This window comes from Bubalus kerabau, chromosome 20, assembly GCF_029407905.1.
Source record: "Bubalus kerabau isolate K-KA32 ecotype Philippines breed swamp buffalo chromosome 20, PCC_UOA_SB_1v2, whole genome shotgun sequence".
In the NCBI taxonomy this organism is placed as follows: domain Eukaryota; kingdom Metazoa; phylum Chordata; class Mammalia; order Artiodactyla; family Bovidae; genus Bubalus; species Bubalus kerabau.
The window spans coordinates 37,585,614-37,609,841 of NC_073643.1; the positions used below are offsets into that span (position 1 = coordinate 37,585,614).

The 24,228-nt window shown below is 39.5% G+C and overlaps 1 protein-coding gene across 14 annotated transcripts in view; it reads left to right on the forward strand.

Annotated features, from left to right (window-relative positions):
* The window catches only part of MAGI1 (membrane associated guanylate kinase, WW and PDZ domain containing 1), a 643,759-nt gene that overhangs the window by 485,283 nt on the left and 134,248 nt on the right, over positions 1–24,228 (forward strand). The gene's annotated exons all lie outside the window — the stretch shown is intronic.

The window sequence follows — 24,228 nt, forward strand, 5'->3', positions numbered from 1 at the left end:
AGTGTTGATGGGATTTGTGGGACTCAGTTGAAGCTGTTGATTTGAGGAAGGTGTTCTGTTCAGTGCTTGCTGGAATTTTCCCAGGAAGCTTATCTAGAAATGAGGCAGCCCTGACATCAGGACAGAGGGATGGCTGCATCTGGGGAACATGCTGATTGATCATTGTGAGCTGAAAGGGGGGACCACAGACTCGTTCTAGGGAGATGAGAATGTTTACAATTTGAGTCTAGAAATGCAGCTAAGTAGGTATTAAAATTCTGGCTGAGGTAAGTGGAGCAGAAGGGAGTGGAGAATCTAGCGAACTACACAAATGAACCTCTGTTTTAAAGTAATTGTTTCTGGAAGACATATGTGAGGCTGCACCTCCAAGCTCTGTGGTCTTGAGTGCTTGATCTGAGGGGCACAGTTTGCCAATTATTAATGGGCTGGCCTGGGAGCTCTGCCAGTTTTCCTATTACATTTTTCTGGATCACAGCCAGAACCTTGTGCATGAGCTCCGACCTCCAGAGAGAGCCCCATGGAGCTGAGAGAGCTGGAATGTGAGTGGCCGCAAGGAGTTCTGCCTGGCCTGACCGACCAGAGATCCCCTGGTGTCATCCGTTGTGTGGCTCATCCTGGTTCTGTGCTGAGGACTGCACACTTGCTTGCTTGCTGCTCGCTTGTCTGCACACTCTCCCAGCAGGCCAGAGGAGCAGGCTGTGTTCACACCCTGTAGGGTGTGCTGCGTTTGCTTAGTTTTTCTTTGTTCCCTGTGTTGCCCAACCCTACTCCATTCTAGCATGATCAGTCTGGAACTGAGTGATGCCCGGAAACACCTGAGCAGTTGCTCTAGAAATTGGTCAAAAAACAACTAAATGCCTCTCTCTTTTCTGTAAGCAAGAGGAGAATGAGAGAAGACCTAGGGGCTCACATTCATTAAATCCTGTGAAAGGCCAAGCCTTGTATATACAAGAGTTCTACCAGTTATCTCTGAATTTTCAGAATAGAGCAGTGAGCTGTGATGAGAAATGAGCACTATTGCTTTATTGGGGTCCTTTGTCTTCTTATGGAGTCGATCAGAGACTCCATTGTTTCTAGATAGAACATGTTGGAAGTTTTCCACTGGGTAGCATCCATTTTCATTGTATACCAAGGCTCGTGGTTTGAGAGTATCAGTTACTATTTTAGTTGTCCCACATTGCTGTGGAATTACAGAAATATCCTAAAGGCCAAAACCAACTTGCCTTGCTTCTTTCACTCCCTCTTTACTTTTCTTCCTCATTCTTTCTGTTATTCCTCTTTTCCTTCCTTCCCTCCTCTTTGTCCTCCCTTCCTTTCTTCCCACCCTTTCTCAAAATTTTACTGAGCAAAATTTTACTGGAGTAACTTGAGGGCAGTGTTTTCTGAGATCTCTAAATTTGAGTTTCTGTTGCTGTCAGGAGCTTCATTGACTCTTCTGTAGTGAGATCTCCCAGGATGTGCACTCTGGAAATATTTATGTTTGTCCAAATGACACAAAATTAAGAAAAGGGTTTTTTTCAGCTTGGTGTCTAATTTGTGTCTTCTTCTCAGTTCTCACCACTGTTTCTCCTTCGTGCTGGCACTGAAAAGAGTCCTTTGTTAGAATGCTTAGGCAGTTGAGTTTTAACTTAGGATGAGTTCATTTTCAAGCACATAATGCAAATGAAACAGCTTTAAGGTCTAATTTTCCATTGAAATTTTCGTGTTTGGTGAAGTGCCTAACTTCATCATGGGGCAGGATGCTTGCTTTGAGATGCACAGGAAGCAGAGACCACTGGGTGAGCAGCCTTTCATTTCCTGGTTACTCAAAGACAGAAGGTCATGTAAATGGAGTAACAAGAGCACTCTCCCTTGCTTTTCTGTCTTTTGTATTTCTTTTTTCCCCCCTCCATCTCTCTCCTTTTTTCTGATGTCACTCATGAAGTTTGCTCACATCAGGTGACATTTATAATGATTGCCCTGTAATGCTCTCTTGGACCTTTATAGTGTGTAGACTAGAACATCGTCTCAGTCAGCATTCCTAGCATCTGAAGTAGAATTTTCTCCTCTTGAGATTAAATGGCAGGGATACAGTGGTTCAAAAACCATTTGTTTAGTGATTCTTACGGGCTAGCACACCTCTGAGCAACTGCCTGTGCTTTATCGATTGATTGCGGTGTAAAAGACTCCTTAGTAGACATGACATGTATGCCCAAACGCTACAGTTAACTAACAGCACCCAGGGCATGGACATGCTGGTTGAGGAAGCAGCCGAGTTCCCTGACTGGAGAGTGGTAAGTGGCTGTGGTGTGGCCAAGGACCGGGTACTATGAGAATCCACAGTAATGATACCCAGCCCGGTCTTTGTGTGTCAGGCTAGGTTTCCTGGAAGGATTGATGTCTGCGCTGAGAATTACACTGGAGGAACACATGGGGGTGCAGTAGGGATTGGTAGTGTAAGTGTTGTGTGAGAGGGAAACAGCAAGCTTGGGGTTTCCAAGTGTAGACAGTTACAGTAGGTGACACATTCAGAAATGAGCCAAGACTGCTCTGCCTTTGGAGCAATTGCTTGGCTGGGGTTACAGGGCACCAGAAGCAACAAAACTGAGATCCTCAGCGCCGACGGATATGACCAGAGGAGAAAGCTCAAGCCGGTCAGGGGAAGCTTCCAGGAATTCTACAGAAACTGAGTTTTATGTTTGTAGACTTTGGCAAGCTTCAAACAGGTGAATGATGTAATTACATTTGAATTTGCTGTTCTTGTCTCCTGAGCCTAGAAGTATAATCTGTATAATTAATTGTTGTCAGATTTTTATCCTAAACTTAGCTTTATGTGGTAGACGAGGAGTCATTTCTTCATACTGAGATCCTCTAAAACCATGAGTAAGCTTCGTAGGAAGTTAACGATGGTGGTACTCAAATTTTGCCTGCTTCTGTTAGTGTTTCTCAACGTGTGTGTCAAGGAATACTAGTCCTGTGAAATGCCCACTGAAGAAAGAGTTGGGTAAACAGAAAGAAGTCTTGCAGTAAAGAATTCTGTTGAATTGGATTAAACCTGGTGCTTTCCAAAATCATTTGACTTAGATTTCTTTTTTTTTTTTTTTAATTTTATTTTATTTTTAAACTTAACATAACTATTAGATTTGCCAAATATCAAATTTCTTTACGGCTGAAAATCTGTTAACATTTGCAGGCTATGCTGTGGGAGAAAGCATTGTTCTTAATGGAGGATATTGAATGAAATAGTCAATATTCAATGAGGAATGAAACTGCTTTTTCCTTTCTCTGTGATATGTTCTCCTGATTGCCACCTCTCTATAGCAGTTAAGGGAATCAGGAACCCATTGCTAACTTAAGCTAGTGTAGATGTAAAGAAGAACATTGGAAATTGTAGAGAAACACATCCCCAGTAAATTGAATCCTGTTAAACTGAAGCATAAGGTTAATAGCCATTGCAAGTTTTTTGTTTCTTTTTGCTTTGGCCACACCCCACCATTTGTGGGATCTTAGTTCCCCAATCAGGGGTTGAACCTGGATTCTCTACAGTGAAAGCACAGAGTCCTAACCACTTGACCACCAGAGAATTCCCCGAAAGTCTTTTTAAACAGCAGACCTTTGGTTTGTGCTTTAGCAAATACATGGTGACTTCTCCGTAAAAATGAAAAGTTTTAGAACTATTAGTTTGTAATGACTTTCTAATGCATTTCACCATTTGGCAGTTTAAAATGATAACTTGAGTCTTCATAAAGCTCTTACGCCTTGAATTTCTCTTTAACATATGGTAAGAGGTATAATGTTTATCATAATCTAACAACCACCAAATAGGAAACTAAATCACTCAGGAACTCAGGTATGCATATTTAGATTAAAACAGTGAATTTTCGTCATTCATGAATATTCATTGTGCTTTGTATTTACTCGGTAAGTAGTACAGGCCTCATGTCAATATTTTCTGAAGTCTATATTTCACAAACTAATGGTGCATCAGCATGCATAGTTAAATATTTATTAAACTAGTTCTAAATGTCTGTCATACTTGCTCCTAAATCATGGTCTGCTGATGTTTGTTAAGGAATATTCATTTCTAATGTCCTTCCAGTGATGTATCTTGAAGGCTGATTATTTAATGTAGAGATATGTGACAATAGGTTTTTCTGTTTTGTTATAGTTGTTAGGTCAGAATTTTATTGCTCATGGCTAAATGCCACGGAAAAACTTCTACTGTTAAAAGCAACTCTCTGTTCAGTGTAATCTCTGTGATAAAGTGGAAATGGAATGTGAGTCTCAAACAGTGATCTGTTATCAAAACCCAGGTTAATAAAGTGGTCAAGTGATGCTTCTGTTTGAGTCTCTTCCACTGTCTGGTGAATGTTACAGTGCATGTCTTGGGTTTTATGATGAAGTTTGCACTAATTATCAGCAGCGAGATTCTGGATAGAATGATAAAATCATTCTCTTTCTTTTATGAACTTAAACTTACAGAATCTCCTAAGTTGGTGTCATGATGGTTTGCCCTCCCCTGGGTTGGCTAAAACTTAAATAGATTTGGTGGTCTTAAATTTTGGTGAGGGTTATTATGCTGAGGTATTTAGTTAGCTTCTGTTACCACCATGCTTCATCAGTCACAAGAGGCGTCTGAAAGGAAGTTTGACAGATCGTAATAAGACAAATAAGACATCTTAATAAACACTGTTCACGCTTAGAAGATGGGTAGTCAACTGTGGTTGCTCATTCCCCTGGGACTAATTCCTTTTGTAGTTCAGCTCTTAATGTAATGGAAATCAGGGAGTCATGCCACACGTTTCCATTTTGAAAATGTTCCATGATAATGCCATTTTTTAAAAAGGTGAAAACCAATTCTTTAGCTAGCATACTTTTTTGGGGGCGGGGGGGCGGGGAGAGCACTCATCATGTGTCAGGCATTGGCTGAGTATTTTATGAACATTATCTCAATGTAACCTCACTATATTTTTAGAAACTAGGCCCTATTATTAATCTCATTTACAGACAGGGAAGCTGAAGTTCAGAAAAATCAATGAATTTGCCTTGGGTCACCTGTTAAGCAGCTTACCTGAGTTTAAATACAAATCTTTCTGACTCCAAAACTCAAGTTCTTAACTGTATTAATGTAATATCTCCCACATAAGTGCTTTGGAACTTTTTTTTTCCCTTTTGGCTGATCCAATCCCCAGTGAATTGTTTGTTAACCACCACTGTGTCACAGATCACTCCATCACTCCAAAATTTAGCGGCTTAAAAACAATAGCAAGCATTTGATTAAAAAAAATAAAATAAAAATAAAATTTAAAAAAAAAAGAAAAAAAAACAATAGCAAGCATTTATCTTGTTCATGAATCTGCAGTTAGGCTCAGTCTCAGTGGGGTGTCTTCACTAAGGGTAGGCTGGGTGGTTCAAGTGGAGTTAGAGGGTTTACTTCTTGTAGCTGAAGAGTTGTATGGGCTGTTGATTGGGAGCCCAGCCAGGACTGTTGGAGGGAACTTTGGTTCCTCTCTGTTGGTCTGTCCAGCTCCCTCCTAGCATGGCTGCCGTGTTACAGAAGCCTATTAGCCAGTATAAGAGGCCACATCACAAGCTACAAGAGTTCTTTTGACTGGGCTCAGTAATAGCATAGCATCACTTCCTCTATATTCTCTTGGCCAAGCAAGTTATTGGTGATGGTTTAGTTGCTCAGTTATGTCTGACTCTTTGTGACCCCATGGACTGTAGCCCGTCAGGCTCCTCTGTCCATGGGACTTCCCAGGCAAGAATACTGGAGTGGGTTGCCATTTCCTTTGCCAGGGGATCTTCCTGACACAGGGATCAAAGCTGGGTCCCCTGCATTGCAGGCAGATTTCTTTACCAGCTGAGCCACCAGGGAAGCCCAAGCAAGTTAATAAGCAGATTCAAATTCAAGAGGAGTAGAGTTGGGCACCGTGTTTTAATGGGCAGGATTAGTAGCTCTTTTCCATTCTCACAATCTGTTACTTCAGTTTCTATAATATCCTCTTAACTATTGTTCCTCTTCCTTTTCTAGTCCAGCATGGAGTTTGTTCTCAACCCAGTAGACAGAGTGACCTACTTAAAATCAGTCTGTAAAACCTCTTGACCCTGCTCTGGTGAAAACCCTCTAACTGCTTCCCTTCTTATTTGAAGTAATAAACAAAGTCCTCATAGGGGCCTGCATCTCCTTGTGTTATCAAATCTTTATCCTCTCTGCTTTAATGTTTGACTGTCTCTGTTCCATGTTCTCATTCAAACACCAAGTATGTTCCTGCCTCAGGGCATTTGTATTTGGTGTTGCATGCTGTGTATGCCTAGAATACTCTTTCGGGTTTTTTATATCACTCCCATCTTCCTTTCCTCTAGACCTCTGTGCATTTTATCTTCTCAGTGAGGCATCCGCTGACCAGAGAAGATTGAATTCCACTTCACCATCCAGAATTTGCTTTCACTCTTATTTTACTTTTTCTCCCTTACACTGAGTGTCACATGACGTTTTTATTATTTATTGTGTTATCTCCACGCATTAGAATATAATCTCCATGAGGACAGAGACTGGTTTATTTTGTTGCTGGATCCCAGTAACTCACACAATACAATACCTGGCATGTAGTAGGTGTTCGGTGAATATTTGTCAGATGCACAGAGGAACTTGATTTCAACACAGATTTAAATTTTTCATGGCATTAATGTTTATGAAGTATTTTAATTTATGAGTATAACTTTGTGTCTCATAATGCTGTGGGATTAAATCTGGTTTAACAACAGCCATTTGGAATTTCAGGTCTTATCGAGGAGATACACAATGAAATCTCTGCTTATTCCAATCTCCTCCTCCTCTTTCTTTTTGTAAACATTCATGGAGATTATCGTCTTGTGAAGTTTTCTAAGCCCCAATGTACCTTTCTTTCAATAAATACTTGTACAACTGCTGCATGCCCAGTCTGTGCTAGTCACTGAGGATATAGTAGGACAGGCACAGCCCTGTCCTTACCGTGTTAACCTCATGATGAAAGAGAAAGACAGTGAATAATTGTACATATATACCAAGTCATTACAGATTCTTTAAAAAGCACTATGAAAGCTATGCAATGTGCTGTGAAGGGGAGTTAGGCAGGATTTGCTTTAGATATAGACAGGGAGACATTGGGTACAAGGAGGTCTTTAGGCTGAAATGTAGACAGTGGCTTTTGGTTAGTTTTAAGCTACCAACCAGAGGGATATGTTTATTCAACTAATGTGAATTTAGCACCTACCATGTGCCAGATGTTTTTCCAGGCGTTAGGGATTCTGCTTTAACAGGACAGAAAACCCCTCTATTCTCATGGATTTTACATTCCACTATGAGAAGATATTAAACATTTTTTTTAATAATCTAACATTAAAATTACTGTAATACTTTACAGTATATTCAGCAGGGTCAAGTCAGGAATACAGAAGCAATACTAGGTATTTCAGCAGAGAGAATCTTGTAATGTAGGGTCTGAAAGAGCTAAAGGAGAGCTCAGTGTTACTCAAAGAGAAAACAATAAGGTCATGAAGCAGCTCACACTGTTAGGGAGGGAGAGTCCAATGAAAGGGGGGAATGTTAGGAGTGGGACTTCTTGGCTGAGAGCTCAAGAGACCTCTAAGGAGGCAGCACCGGCCTGGGGTAAGGTACCTCTCAGATGGCTTGGGGAAAGTGCAAAGGCCCTGAGGCAGGAAACTGCCTGGAGTGTTGTAGGAACAAGGAGGCCAATGTGGCTGACACAGAGGGAGACATCAAGATATTTGGTATCAGACTTAATGCTCCAGAGTCAGGAAACCCCAAATTTTAATACCAATTCAGCTCCCTCTTTAACTGACCATCGAAAGCAAGTAATACATGCTTTCCAATGCTCAGTTTGCCCATTTGGGAAACAGGGATACAAACACTATGTCCTGTGGTTATGATGACGTTTCAAGGGGAAAAATGTACTTTACACAGTGGCTGACACATAGTAAGTGCTTCATAAATGCTTGGTTGTGGTGGTGATAATAGTAGACCTGTATTACTATTTTATACAGCTCTACTACTACAGAGAATTCCAGAAAAACACCTACTTCTGCTTCATTGTGCTAAAGCCTTTGACTGTATATATGATAAGAAAAAAATGTAGTGCGTGTATATATATATACACACACACACACACACACACACACATATATATATATATATATACACACACACACATATATATGGATTCTGTATTATCTGTAGTTTTAAGCATCCACCAGGGTTGTTGAAAGGTCTCCTCCTGGGCTAAGGAGGGACTACTTTAAAGGGATTTAGAAAAGGCAGAGGAACCAGAGATCAAATTGCCAACATCCGTTGGATCATCAAAAAAGCAAGAGAGTTCCAGAAAAACATCTACTTCTGCTTTATTGATTATGCCAAAGGCTTTAAATATGTGGATCACAACAAACTGTGGAAAATTCTGAAAGAGATGGGAATACCAGACCACCTGACCTGCCTCCTGAGAAATCTGTATGCAGGTCAAGAAGCAACAGTTAGAACTGGACATGGAACAATGGACTGGTTCCAAACTGGGAAAGGGGTATGTCAAGGCTGTATATTGTCACCTTGCTTATTTAACTTAAATAAATTAGTTATTTATTTAACTATACAAATTCAGTTATTTAACTAGCTTATTTAACTTATATCGTGCGAAAGCCAAGCTGGTTGAAGCACAAGATGGAATTAAAATTGTTGGGAAAAATATCAATAACTTCAGCTATGCAGATGACACCGCCCTTATGGCAGAAAGTGAAGTGGAACTAAAGAACCTCTTGATGAAAGTGAAAGAGGAAAGTGAAAAAGTTGGCTTAAAACTCAGCATTCCAAAAACAAAGGTCATGGCATCCGGTCCCATCACTTCATGGCAAATAGATGGGAAGCAATGGAAACAGTGAGAGACTTTATTTTCTTAGGCTCCAAAATCACTGCAGCCATGAAATTAAAAGACACTGACTCTTTGGAAGAAAAGCTATCGTCAACCTAGACAGCATACTAAAAAAGTAGAGAAAGTATGGACAAGTTCCATCTAGTCAAAGCTTTGGTTTTTCCGGTAGTCATGTATGGATGTGAGAGTTGGACTGTAAACAAAGCTGAGGGCCAAAGGATTGGCCCTCAGCTACAACACTACAGTGTTGGAGAAGACTCTTGAGAGTCCCTTGGACTGCAAGAAAACCAAACCAGTGAATCCTAAAGGTTGGAAGGACTGATGCTGAACCTGAAGCGCCAGTAATTTGGCCACCTGATGTGAAAAAGTGACTCATAGGAAAAGGCCCTGATGCTGGGAAAGATTGAAGGCAGGAGGAGAAGGGGATGCCAGAGGATGGGATGGTTGGATGGCACCACTGACTCGATGGCCATGAGTTTGAGCAAACTCCCAGCAATAGTGAAGGACAGGGAAGACTGGTGTGCTGCTGTCCATGGGGTCCCAAAGAGTTGGACAGGACGGAGCAACTGACCTGAACTGATTATTATTTTAACACCTGCTGTCACTGGTGCTGCTGCTTCTCTTCCTTTTCTTCTTGATCCTGACTGCTACTGCTGTGAAACTTCTTTCATGACCCAGAGCCTGGAGCCCAGGACAAGAAATTGCTTTTGATCAGTTTCGAAATGTTTAGAATTCCAACCCCTATACTCCCATGGAAAGGTTTCTGAGTTGTGCATCAGTCAGTACTGCTTCCTACAGTAAACTTTGTGATGTGTCCTCCCTCTCAGTTTTAGAATTTGTGTAATTGAAGCATTACAGTGGTAGGTGTGCTGGTGTGTTTAGAAAAACAAAAAACAGTTGTTTCTCTCTGTCCAGTATTGGCCACGGTTATTACGCTGATTGTAATGGAGGCTGCAGTAGTTAGGGATGATTCTGATGACAGAGAGTTTACCTCAAAATGCCAGGACTCAGTGGCGACTGGGGACTTAAGGTCCTTGAATATTGATATATTGACATGTTCCTTTCCGGATGGTGGAGAGGCTTGTTTTCTTTATGCTTTTTATGGGTTTGACATATTCTAGAGCATGTACTTTTTATCTCTGAAGAGATGAAAAATCTTACCTCTGAAGAGAGAAATAAGAGAGTAAAAGTTATTAATTTCTAAGCTAGCCACTTCTTCCTCAATTTTGATCAGGCCGTATTTTATGAATGTCCTATATCACTTTTATTTTGTTGTAAATGTCATTTACTGACCTTAATTGTTGCTCATTTAAAGGTTTAGGAAAGCACTCTTCCCTTTTAAATGTAAAACAAAAATCTTCTGTACAGATTGGTGAAAAGTCCCTAACTTTAAAAATTAATCGCTTTAGTCTCTTATTACTCTTTTCAGATGTAACATGTATGGCATGTTGAGAGTAAAATAAGCTTTCTGGATTTCCCAGCTGGCTCAGTCAAATACCTATACCCTTTTTTGTTTATTTGTTTTGTTGTGTGAAACCAAATCTGTGGATGGCCATGGTGGTAGCTTTTGGATAAAACTCAGTTTTTATGCTTTTTGGATTTATTGAAGATGTTGACTCTTTGCTCCCTCTGGGCAAAAATGTGGGTTTCCTAGAAAATGAAAGTGTAAGTGCTGGGTAAATAGGTTAAGAGGCAGGTATCTGGTGAAAACTCCTTGTAACAGCTCCGGGATCATCTATCACGTCCTCAGGTCTTCACCTGCTGACAGGAAGCTAATGGCAGTGGTACCCATGCTGCCAGATCAAGGAAATAAAGATTGCCTCTCCCTTCTCTTTGCCCTTGATCAGCAGGCGCTGTCAATAAGGCTGATGAATTAGAGAAACTCAAGAGTGAGGACCAGGAAGCATTGTGCAATATGACATTTAATTACTAGGTGTGAAATAAACCAAAAACAAATGAAACCACTCGATTTTTTTCTAAAGATAGATTGTTCATATGTCAGAGCTAAGATGTCATTGCCTTTTAATGAATTGGTTTATAAAATTCTGTCCTTAATAGTCATTGATTTGATCCTTGACCTGATTTTATCTGGACACATATTAGGTCTAGTTTATGTTAAGGACACGGGCATAATTTGCTTTCTTGAGTTAAGGAGAAGCCTGTGGACTGAAAATGATGTGGCTGTTTTTGAAGGCAGCTCTTTCACTCACCTGACATCTCTGAAATAAGGTTTCTTTGAAAAGGGCCAATTTCTATTAGAAAGCATAAAATAATTTAGAGTTTTATGTAGTAATTATTATAAGTAACTCACAATAACATTTCTACTTGATTTTACTTATTCAAAACTGGCCACTCACTTCCTAATAATACCTTTGCTATCTCATACACTATTCTAATGAAATCATTTCTTTCAAAGTCAGTGTAGGTGATATCATATGAACTCAGGCTTCCGTTCATTACTGTCTGCATTTTTCCTAGCAAATGTTTAGAAGCATTAATAATTTGTGTTTAATTTCAACTCTGAAAGATACTTCATTTGGCTTACCAGGCAGAGTGAAAAATAATAATTTATATGAGTCATCTATCTAGGAAGTGTAGTCTATAACATAAAACGACCCAGAGCTGTGACAAGAGAAGTACTGCATAATGTGAGACTGTAATTGCTCATTGAGAAATGAATTAAGCAAAAGAAGGGCAATAACAGTTCATCAGCTGGATCTCTACATCATTTTGCAGTTGTTCCCAGTCCATATTTTTTTGGAATGTGACTTAGAGTTGGAGAGGTAGTTGGCAAGAATTAGATAAGGTAATGTATGGTCCCAGGGTGGGGGAAGTCAAGGCCGTAATTCAGTTTTCTGGGAATCTGCTGATGTCATCATTTATGGGGAAAAGCATAAGTAGCTTATGAACAATAGCAGAGTCCCAGGAGTGAATTCAGCTGCCTGGGATCCCATCCTTATGTGATGTTCACATGCTCATATTTCTCAGACTTGGCTCATAAGACACTTTTTGAATGTTAGAGTTTTGAGTGCCAATATAGTCTTCTCAAGGTGAAGGGTGGTATTAAGGGAAATTTAAAAGGCAGAGAAGGACATGCTAAAAAATAGAAATACTCCGTTTTTATGCTTTTTGCTCAGTTTTAACACTTTTGAAACATAATCCTAGAAATTTTACTGTTCACATCATGTTTTCCTTTATTATAAAGGCCATACTCTGGTGTTTAAGTAAGGAAACACATAAACAGTACCATAACATGTATGTCTTTGGTATATGCTTAATGTTGTTCAGTTCAGTTCAGTTCAGTTGCTCAGTCGTGTCTGACTCTTTGTGACCCCATGAATCGCAGCACACCAGGCCTCCCTATCTATCACCAACTCCTGGAGTTCACTCAGACTCACGTCCATCGAGTCAGTGATGCCATCTAGCCATCTCATCCTCTGTTGTCCCCTTCTCCTCTTGCCCCCAATCCTTCCCAGCGTCGGAGTCTTTTCCAATGAGTCAACTCTTCGCATGATGTGGCCAAAGTACTGGAGTTTCAGCTTTAGCATCTTTCCTTCCAAAGAAATCCCAGGGCTGATCTCCTTCAGAATGGACTGGTTGGATCTCCTTGCAGTCCAAGGGACTCTCAAGAGCCTTCTCCAACACCACAGTTCAAAAGCATCAATTCTTCGGCGCTCAGCCTTCTTCACAGTCCAACTCTCACATCCATACATGACCACAGGAAAAACCATAGCCTTGACTAGACGAACCTTTGTTGGCAAAGTCATGTCTCTGCTTTTGAATATGCTATCTAGGTTGGTCATAACTTTCCTTCCAAGGAGTAAGCATCTTTTAATTTCATGGCTGCAGTCACCATCTGCAGTGATTTTGGAGCCCCCAAAAAATAAAGTCTGACACAGTTTCCACTGTTTCCCCATCTATTTCCCATGAAGTGATGGGACCGGATGCCGTGATCTTCGTTTTCTGAATGTTGAGCTTTAAGCCAACTTTTTCACTCTCCTCTTTCACTTTCATCAAGAGGCTTTTTAGTACCTCTTCACTTTCTGCCATAAGGGTGGTGTGATCTGCATATCTGAGGTTATTGATATTTCTCCCAGCAATCTTGATTCCAGCTTGTGTTTCTTGCAGCCCAGCATTTCTTATGATGTACTCTGCATAGTAGTTAAATAAGCAGGGCGACTATATACAACCTTAACGTACTCCGTTTCCTATTTGGAACCAGTGTGTTGTTCCATGTCCAGTTCTAACTGTTGCTTCCTGACCTGCATACAGATTTCTCAAGAGGCAGGTCAGGTGGTCTGGTGTTCCCATCTCTTTCAGAATTTTCCACAGTTTATTGTGATCCACACAGACAAAGGCTTTGGCATAGTCAATAAAGCAGAAATAGATGTTTTTCTGGAACTCTCTTGCTTTTCCCAAAGTGCTTTATTCTTTTAGCATCGCATATTGTGTGTCACACACTATTTCCTTTTGTTTTCTTTGACAGAGCAGTTATACACTTGAGAAGAGCCAAAGTAAAATTTACATGGTGATGAGTGTTAGTCTGAATACTTGAGAAGGCTTTAAGAATTGTCATGCCTAGGTCAACAGAGAACCAGTGTATTAATTAAATCAATGCAAACTCTTTTTTTCTTATGTCCATCTCGACTTACTCTTGCAACTGTTCTCTCTTGGTGTTAGATATAAATTGTTTTCTCTCTTTATATCCAGGTTTATGGTATTTCTTTAGTAAGTCTATATTTACCCTTTCCATGAGAAGGAGTTAATTGTATGAAGAATAGCATGATAACATGAAATTATGGGACTTGAGGGCCTCACATTCAGACACACTGTATTCCAGCAAATAGGCATCTATCTATCCTTATAGATACATGCGAGTGCTTAATGACAATGATCGTTTAAAATTATGGTATTTACAGAACAAGTTGACTTTATGATTTCTTAGCAAAATACAGTCCACAAAGTTGTGGCTGGGAATTGTGTGCTTTTGTGTGAGAGGTTTTGACAAATGATAATTAAAAATAGAAAATTTTGTGTGATGTGAAACTCGTGGGAAAAGAATGCCACTCTTGGGATAATTAAATTAGGCGTTATGTACAGAAATCCTGTGTTCCACAATAGCAGTGTAATGAAGGGGCAGTAATTACTTTCTTTACTTTTAAAGGGAAATGGTTGGAAAGAGAGAAGAGGGCATTGTGGTGGTGATGGTGATGATGCTTTTGTTGTTATAGTCAGTGTTCATTGAATGCAGATTATGACCAGACCTAGCAGGTTATATGTATTGTCTTAATCCTTACACAAGTTTATGAGGCAGGTATTATTGTTCCCATTTTGGAGATGAGGAAATCATGGCCCAAAATGTTTAACTTGACTATGGTTACACAGTGAATATCAGAGCTGGAGTTTGAACTCACCAAGTCTGATTTTAGATCTTGTAACAGTTTCTGTCTATATGGCTGTTCTGGGAGAATTCCAGACCCCTGCAGTTTTTAGGAAGATATAACATAACATGGTCAATAATTTCTGATTTCTGATCTCATGCTTACACTTGATTCATATATTAGAAGAACTAATGAAAGCAGGTTACTGTTGAAGAAATTTATGCCATGCACATATTATTCACAGAAATGTTAACAACTCCTCTACTGAATAGTCATATCCTTGGAGACAGAGACTACCTTCTGTTTATCTCTGCATATCTGTAGTTTAGTATTATTTTTAAGTGTTATTGATAGTGTAAACTCCATAAACGTCAGCATTTTTATTATATTCCTTAAACTGTGAAACCAGCTATCTAATTTCAGGACATTCTTTTCACCCCTGAAAGAAACCATCTACCCATTGGCAGTCAGTCTTGATTATTTTTTTTTTAAACTAAAGAAAGAAAGCTGCCAGAGATTAGCAGCATTTAGCATTGGCTTGCAGTCACCTAATTTATGAAAACTTGGCAGTCTCCATTAATTATAGCTTTTCACCAAAATAACCATTTTCTTTCACATGCTTTTGAAATTACCTGGTTGAAATCATTGACATTAGTTCATTCCATTTTATACAAACAATTGCTGTCATTAATTCAGAGAAAGTAAAATGTATGAACTGTCATAATACTGAAAGTCTATCTGATCTAATCCCTTCTTATCATAGACAGCCTTTAGTACTAAACTATGGCATTACTGATTTTCAGAATTCCTTTCTGAGCAAAAAAATGCCTCAAGATAATCCCCCCAAAGTTGATTTTTGATAAGCGTGTATGGAGTGTTGGAAATTCTTTTTGTTCATTGCCTGAATGCTGAATGTTTGCAATGAATCTGTGGCAGCTTGAAAATTTTCCCTTCCTGTTTTTAATGAAGGCAGGATTTCCATGACTGTATTTGCCTCTCCCCCGCATCAAAGAGGAAGAATGGTTAATATGCATGTTCAGGTTATTGCTTGACTTGCCTATTCAGTGATTTTGGCCTGAATTACCTCATTATTCTGATTAAGAGGTAGTAAAACATATTTCCTGGGAGCTCAGGGTTTGGATTAAGGAAGTCATAGGGGGTGGGGCTGAGCATTCTCCCCCAGGCTTAACTCCATCAGCACCTCTTCGTTTTGTTTGATGAGGACAGAGATGAAGAGCTATGAAAACTAAGCTGTCCCCCTCCTCACACTAGTTTGTTCCTGTACCCAGTGCTTTCTTCATATACAGGGGCTTTTGCTGCCCTGTGGAAATAAAGTCTTGAATTCAAATCCTGGCTCTGCCACTTAGCAACTGTGTAATTTTTGGCAAGTCACTTCATCTCTGTGTGCCTATTCTGTCACCTGTGAAGTGGGGACAATAATAATAACTATAGGGTTGTTTTTGTTTGACTATTTATTGGATTTAAAAGGACACAAGGACACAAGCAGGCACTTGTTTTAAACACTTTGTTCTTTTCCTGATTATTAAAAATTGAGGTATAGTTGATTTACGATGTTTAGGTATACAGCAAAGTGATTTCGTTATACATATATATATATCTGTAAGTATGTATATGTATGTATGCATTCTTTCTCAGATTCTTCTCCGTTATAGGTTATTGTAAGACATTGAATATAGTTCCCTGTGCTATACAGTAGGTCCTTGTTGTTTATCTGCTTTATATATAGTAATATGTAAATGTTAATCTCAGATTCCTAATTTATCTCCCTCCGCCAACCCCAATTCTTTTTTGGTAACCATAAGTTTGTTTTCTATGCCTCTGAATTAATTTCTGCTTTATAAATAAATTTATTTGTTAATTTTTTTAGGTCCCACATGTGAGAGAGATATTTGTCTTTCTCTGTCTGATTTACTCCACTGGAGAATGTCTAGGTCCATCCTTGTTAACGGCAAATGGCATTATTTCATTCCTTTTTGTGACTGAGTAGTATTCCATTTTATGTATATATACCACATTTTCTTTAACCATTCATCTGTTGATGGACTGACTTTAAACATAAACACATTCTCTTAGGAGAAAAGGTCTATTGGTCTTTTGTCCTCAGTTCTCTGCTCCTGCTTCCTGTTCACTGACAGCCCTGGTAATACAAAAGCTTCAGTAAAAGCAAGTGCTTTTTATCCAGGAAGAAGCACCCACTAGCTATTCAAGGGGCTCCACATTTGGGTGCCTAAAGGCATGATTAAGGCGCCATAGAAAAGTCACTAGTGTTTTGAGTCTTATTAGACATGCAAGGCTTTGTGGTCAGTATTAGTAGATACATTGTTTCTAAATCTCTGGGGAGGAAGGGGATTTACACCCTTGTGGTTGGTCAGGCTCCCTAGAAAAGGGCATGTACTCATAGAAAAATGTTTGTTATGGCACATGCTACAAGATTTGTATTTCTGGGATGGTGACAAGAGGACATGAGCATTCATGAATTGGAGCCAAAGAGTTAGGACTTATACCTACAGGGTAAAAACATAATGATCGCTTAGTTGTAGGACATACCTTCCTTCCATTTTTAAAAAACATAAAGATGGCTTAGTTGTAGGACATACGTTCCTTTCATTTTTATGTTGAAATGAAATAGATGGGGTTGACATGGTAAATAGGCAGATGATCTCCTAGCCGAGGTAAAGAAGGTTGCATTAACTGAGGGCCAGAAATGATGCAGGTTTGACTGTGAGAATATCTAGTAGGAAAACAAAATAATATGTAATGTATTTAAATCATATGCAGAGAGGTTTTTCTCCTTGAGCATATCTCCAAGAGTGTTGATGAAACTCACCTCCGAGTTTCCAAGCTGGCCAAATCCAAGTCAGCTGCTCATCACCTATTTGTTTGTTTCGGGTCTCTGTCCCTGCTGGACACCATGGTGGGAGTGGCACACACCTGGTCTCCCTTTGTACTTGCACAGAGCCCAGAGGTATAGGTGTTTTTAGTACTTAAAAATTGTTATCTTAAATTTTGATGGTTTTATTTTTTTCCACCCTCAATGTAGGTGAGGAAACTGAGACTTAGACGAATCAACCTAAATTCTTTAGAGAGTAAGGTGATGGAGTAGGACTCTGAAACTGCCGTTTTCCACCTTAAAAACTAGAGGCTCTAATGTCTGTCCTGGGTTTTCCTGGTTGGTAGACAACTAGTCCTAGTGGTTCCCAGCATGACTTCAGTGATGAAGTGAGATGATTTTAAGCATGTTCTTGATGCTACTTAAAGATCTAATCTAATACTGAGCATATGACCCTCTGTAATTAAAAATAAAATGCTTGTAATTGTGTTAAGAAGAAAGTCTCAGTTTGGAGCTAATAAATCTCTAATGTTTGTTGATCTCCCTTTGTAATGAGAGAATGTGGACTTCAGGCTCAGAGCCTAAGACTCTAGATAAAATGAACCAATTTTATTTTTGTTGTATTTATTTTTAGTTGTTTATGACAGGCTGGAACTGATTGTTCATTGTAGGCAATGCTAAGTGTTTCCTTTTTGAAGTTTTATAACAGTAAAATCTGCTCTTTGTCGTGTACAGTTCTAGGTTTTGAGAAGTACATTGTCCTTCACCTTCCACCGCAATCAGGATCCAGAACTGTTCTGCCTCCTCAAACCCTCTCCACTCCTCCCATTCCCTGGTGCTGCCCCCTTGCAGTCAACATCAACCATACACCTGGCAACTGCTGGTTTATTCTCCATCTCTATTGTAGTTTTGCCTTTTATAGACTATCACTGAAATGGAATATGCAGTATCTAGCCTTTTGAGTCTGGCTTTTTTTTTTTTTTTTTTTTACACTTATTGAAATGTATTTGGGATTAAAATCCACATTGTTGTGTACATTTAAACAGTTGTTGAGTTCATTGTAAGGACTTTACACTGTGTATCCAATTGTCAATTGAAGCACATTCAGGTTGTCTATCTGTTTTGGGCTGATTATGTGTAGAGCTGCTTAAACATTTGTATATAGGTTTTTGTATAAATGTGAGTTTTCATTTATTGAGGATAAATATTTAGGAGTGTGATTTGGGGGTCCTATGTAGATTTGTGTTTAACTTTTTAACAAGCTGCCAACCTCTTTTTCAAGTGGCTGTACCATTTTGCATCCTTAGCAACAATGTATTAAAAAGTTCCAGTTGCTCCATGTTTTCACTAGCATCTGGTACTGTAAGTTTTTTTAAAAAGTCCATTCTAATAGGTATATAGCAGTTAAGCATTTCTTTTGATCTCAAGATATGGCACAAACCGTGTGCGTGCATGCCAAGTCACTTCAGTCGTTTTCAACTCTTAGTGACCCCAGGGACTGTAGCCTGCAAGGTTCCTCTGTCCATGGGATTCTCCAGGCAAGAATACTGGAGTGGGTAGCCATGCCCTCCCTGAGGGGCTCTTTCTGACCTAGGGATCGAACCTGTGGCTCCTGCATTGCAGGCAGATTTTTTCCACTGAGCCACTGGGGAAAAATAGTGTGAGTGGTAGGTAACTGAGTGAATTTAGGGAAAAAACAAGTTCTACTCTACTGTATCTCTGGCAACTAAAGAATAAAGACTATGAGGTTATCTTGGATATCTAATGAATTTCAAGCAACATAAACACTTGTTTTCTTAACCTGTAAGCAGATGGAGTGACTATGATTTTTGAAAGTCTCGTTACATTTAGATAAGCAAAACCCAGATGAAGTTAACATCAGATGATCCCATTGAGTATTAACAATTTACTCTTAGTAATGATCCCTCTACAAGCAGTCTGGCCTTGAGGCCAGTTGGAGTGATGACTTGCCTTGAAACTTAATGGTATTGGGAACACTTAGCAGTAGGAAATAGCATATTAGTGTTTCATTTCTAAAATTTTTTTCCGGCTTAAACTGGATATTTCAAGAGAAATTCTAGAAATAAGGCGAGAATGAAGATGAGCTCCAAATCTGGTTTTGTTTCTGTAGCCATTTGTTGTTCAGTCACTGTCGTGTGAGATTCTGCCTCTCCATGGACTGCAGCACACCAGGCTTCCCTGTCCTTCACTGTCTCAGTTTGCTTAAACTCAAAATCCATGGATTCGGTGATGCTATCCAACCATCTCATTCTCTGTAGCCGTAGTTTGTGGAGCTTGATGATAAGGAAGGTAGTTTTTTGATTTCCTCATCAAGATTCCCTCGTGCCAGGTGCACTGAAAGTTTATGAACCATACAATGTACCCAAGAAGCAAGCAGCCACTCAAGCTTTGGAGGCAAACTTTTGTGGGTACTGCTAATTCATACTGAGACAGTCAGCAGGGCAGAGCTCAAATTCATTTATCTGATGTATAAAAGGCTGATAGTATTCACTTCTCTGGTGCAAATCTTGTTAAATTTTAACACTTAAAAAAGACTCTGTGTAAGTGATGAATGGGTTGAGATTTAAAAACCAAAATCAGGCAGAAAAATATTGCCACCGTCTCCTGACTTTAGGTCACAAAGTGTCGGATACGACTGAGCGACTGAACAACCACGGCCTATTCATAGCTAAAGGCAAGTAGTGAGGACCTTGATGCTAGCTTTCTATGAAGTGGGAAACCTTGGGACGTATTGTGTATTGATTCAGTTGGAGCCTCTATTCTTTGGCATGTTCTTGCTAGGATTAAGCCAATAATGAAGTTGTTTGAGTAGGATGCCTAAGAATCAGGACTTTCAGGATTATTTTATTATTTTAATTATTTTGTTCAATTTATAAAATACCAAAACAGCTAACTACAGGCACAGTGGTACAATTCAGAGGGATGTAAAGAAACAGTTTTTTTTTCTCCTCCCATTTCTGCACCCACCCTCTTCTGGTTACCGCTGTTAAGGATTTATTCCATCCATTTAACTATGTATTAACTCAGAAATCATGTAGCACCCATAGGGCTTTCTTTTCTCTTTTTCAGTAAAATGCAGTGATTATTTTTATACTTTATGTTACTTAACTGTATATTATAGATATTCTTTCTCATAACTGCTTGGGCATCTAACTAGTACTTCTTTACAGAGGGGAAAAAAAAAAAATTTCCTAAGGGCAGATGTACCATATTTCATTTACTCATTCCTATATTCACAGGAACTCACTTTGTGTGTGTGTATATATTTTGGAGGACTGCTTTTGTTTTGATCTTGTTGCTTTTGGTTTTTGTTTTGGCTGCCAAAAGTGATGGCACAAATATCTAAGAAGACTTTTTTCCCCAAGATACCGTATCCAAAAGAAACATAAAGCTTGACTGTCATTTTTCAAAGCAGATAAGAGGTTTTTAAAGGATGAGTTTCCTGTGTGAGGACAAGATTCTGCCATTTGATTGTTGTTGTTAAGTCAGTAAGTCATGTCTGACTCTTTGTGACCCTGTGGACTGTTGTTTGCCAGGCTCCTGTGTCCATGGCCTTTCCCAGACAAGAATACTGGAGCGGGTTGCCATTTCCTTCTCAAGCAATTTGATACGTTTCTTATTTTTATTTCAAAAGCTGAAAGTGCTTTGGGGCCATGGTAATGAACATAGTACTGGAAACGCCCTCCTGGTTTAGAAATGTACTGGCCAATCCAGTTGCCGCTAGCCACGTGTGCCTCTTTAAATCTAAAGTAATTAACATTAGATAAAATTTCAGTTCAGTTCCTCTGTCACGTTAGCCACATATCAATAGCTACATGTGTACACATGTTGAACTTTAATGCTGTGCACCTGAAATGTATTTAATAAAAATAATAATAATAACCAGATGTGGCTCGTGGCTACCATCTTAGACTCACATCTATGAAACATTTCCCATACGGCAGAAAGTTCTTTTGGACAACAATGATTTCAAATGACTAAAGTCAGATTGCCTACTTTGAAATCATAGCTTTCCCCAGCTGAGTTGTATGTGACCTTGGGAAGGTTACTTTGCTTCTCTAGGTGTCAGCTTCCTCATCTTTAAAAAAGTGAGTATAATAGCAATCCTTCTGTGTTTCTGAGAAAGATTAGCTATAGCACTGTTGATTAACTGTTGAACACTTTACCTAAGATATAAGTAAGCATCAAATAAGTGGAAGCTGTTCTTTTTTCCTCGTGTTTGATTATCTCTTCTTTCTTTTGGAAGGCCAGGAGGTGAGCTCTGTTTGTTTGTTCAGACATGGTAGCTGCAAGATATTGTTGCCCTGGTTTCTAGCTGGACCAACAAAAGACGGTATAGTAAGCTGTAAGCAACCTCCATTTGTCAGCCTGGTGGCTTTTTTTTAAATACGTTGTCCCTGAGAAACATGGTAGAATTTGTTTTGCTTCTCTTCTGCCAGGAAGTAACCCTTGTGGCTTTGTTAGAAGTGTGGTTTGTAATGATTGTACCCACCCCAGATGGCTCCTGAAAAACCTTTGAAATGCCATCTGCCAGGCGTGTGTCCAGCAGACAGCCTGTCATTCTGCTGAAAGAAAAGAGGGGGCGGGGTCCCCTCGCAGGCCCTTTCTCCCTAGCATCTCTGAATGGGAGCCTGGTCATGTGGCCCAGGCCCAGGGCCGGTTGCTCAGAGGATAACTCCAGTAAGCTCCTGCTGGCCTGCAGAGAGGAAAGGTTTTGTCTGGGTAGTAAACCCTGAAGGTTTTGTGGGTGGAGATGAATCCTCCCCCACCCCCTTCCCCTGCTGTTTAAAGGCCATTCTAAGCATATTTATTTCCAAGGGAAAATGGTGTCTGCATGTTTTCATTTTTCCTCTACAATGTACCATTTCCCCCCAAGTTCTTGATTATTTTCAATCCTTTCAGGAAATTAAGTCCCAGAGGTTAGTGTTGTCGCAACAGTTACTCTGACAGATTGTTTCAGAAAACATGACTGGAAGAAATGTCAACGATAAGATGATTCTAGGAAGGGGAGAAAAAACCAAAATATTGTCTGGTGTGGAAGACTTTAAAAAACAAACAGATCTTCTGTTTGGTCTTACTCATTTATCTGCATTTGGGGGTGCTGGGAATGGAGGGATGGATTTAGTTAATAGTTTTTTGGTATGGAGACTTGAGTGTGAGAGTTGCCATATAGAACATATTTAGGACAGATTCTTTCACAGCAAGTTTCAAAGAGATTCTGTTCTTGCCCTACACTGGAATTTCCCAGTATGATGCATGCAGACTGTTCGTGTTTTCCAAATAGCCGGCTGAACAGCTTCTGCACTTGGCTCTGAGACATCACACCCTCCTCCTCTGCTCCTGCTTTGTTGACAGCTGCCTCTTCATCTTCTCTGAGGATCTTTTCCTCTTCTCAGTTTCCAAAAATTGTGAAATTTTTGTGTTTAAGTCAGACTTCTTGACTGCTTTTTCTATACTGTCTCTCCCCCTAGATTCTCTCTCTTGCCTTCAAATGCCAGTGGTTTAGTGATAACTCTCAAATTTAGGGCCCAGCCACCCATCTGTTTTTTGGTTTACATATTCAGCTGTCCAGAGCTCTCTACACCCAAGGTGTCTGATACGCATCTCAAGCTTTCACATATTCATAAGTGGACTCTTAATTTTTTTCCCTTATACACCATTCCCCCATCTTCTTGATGTCTGTAAGTAGCACATCCCGTTTGCCCAGGGATGTGCTACTTATTCTTCTGTTTTTCTTACACACTCCATCAGAGGTTTCTGTCTTTAAAATCTAAACCTAGCATGGCCTGATGAGTTGATGTATTTTGAACACATCTATGCTGTGTACTCTCTTACAGCTGTTTAAAGTGTTCACCATTCATAATAGAAATCTCATGGCTTCTTATCACCTCCATCCTATTGTTCTTGTCTATGCCTTGATTTTTTTCCTCAACTGGACACTGAAAAGAGTGAAAGTGTTAGTCTCTCAGTCATGTCTGACTCTTTGCCACCCCATGGACTATAGCTCGCCAAGCTTCTCGTTCATGGCAAGTTTCTAGGCAAGAGTACTGGAGTGTATTGCCATTCCCTTCTTCAGGGGATCTTTCCCAACCAGGAATCAAAGCAGGGTCTTCTGCATTGCATGCAGATTCTTTACCATCTGAGCCACCAGGGAAGATCAATTATGTATATAATTTGAACTATAATACCAACTCATTTCATTCTATAATAACATAAACTATGTATCTGGTAGCAGGTACTGAGCTAGGCCTTTTTAAAGCCTTGTCTTATTCAATACACACAACAAACGTATAGGTAGTTTATTGTCCTTATTTCACAGATTAGGAAGCTGAGAAACAGCAGAAGCTCAGGAACCAGACAGACCATGAATTCATCATTCCCTTTCTATGTGTACCTCCTCCACAGCAGTATATGGTACTCTTTATGCTTCTGGAGTACCCACTGTATGCCTGACACCCGAGATGTAAATTTAAACATTGTAAAGTACCTCAAGGGTGTCATAGTCTGCCAGGGAAGCAAGAAATGGAAACAACTTAGGAAACAACTTAAGAATAGACTTTTGGACACTACACAAGCAGGCTTCTATACCAGAAAGTCCTGGTGTGCTGAGCATGACAAGCAAACATTTGTAACATAACTGGTACTGTGGGTAATCTGCAGCTTTTTGTAACACTCAGACTTCAGATATTAGAAAAATTGGACTTGTTTAAAAATGTTTTGCTTGAGTAAATTATGTAAGAAGTGTTGAGTTTTTGACGTAAAAGAATTCTGGATATCCATTGTAGATGCATGGAAATTCACATGGGCAGGCAATCAGAGACTGTGTTCTGCCATGAACACTGGAGACAACATACAGTTGGTTATGTAATTGCTTTTTAGGGAGAATTAGAACTAGGACTAGGGGGGAAAATTCCTGCTTATTATATTTTTAAAAATGACTTAAAAGCACTATGGGTAATTGTGCCTTGCAGAGTGAACCCATGTTAGTTGTATGCCTTACCTAACTTGAATGTTGGAGCAGAAATCATGAATTTTGCTTTTTTTTTTTTTTAATCTCCCCTACCATTTAATGTAG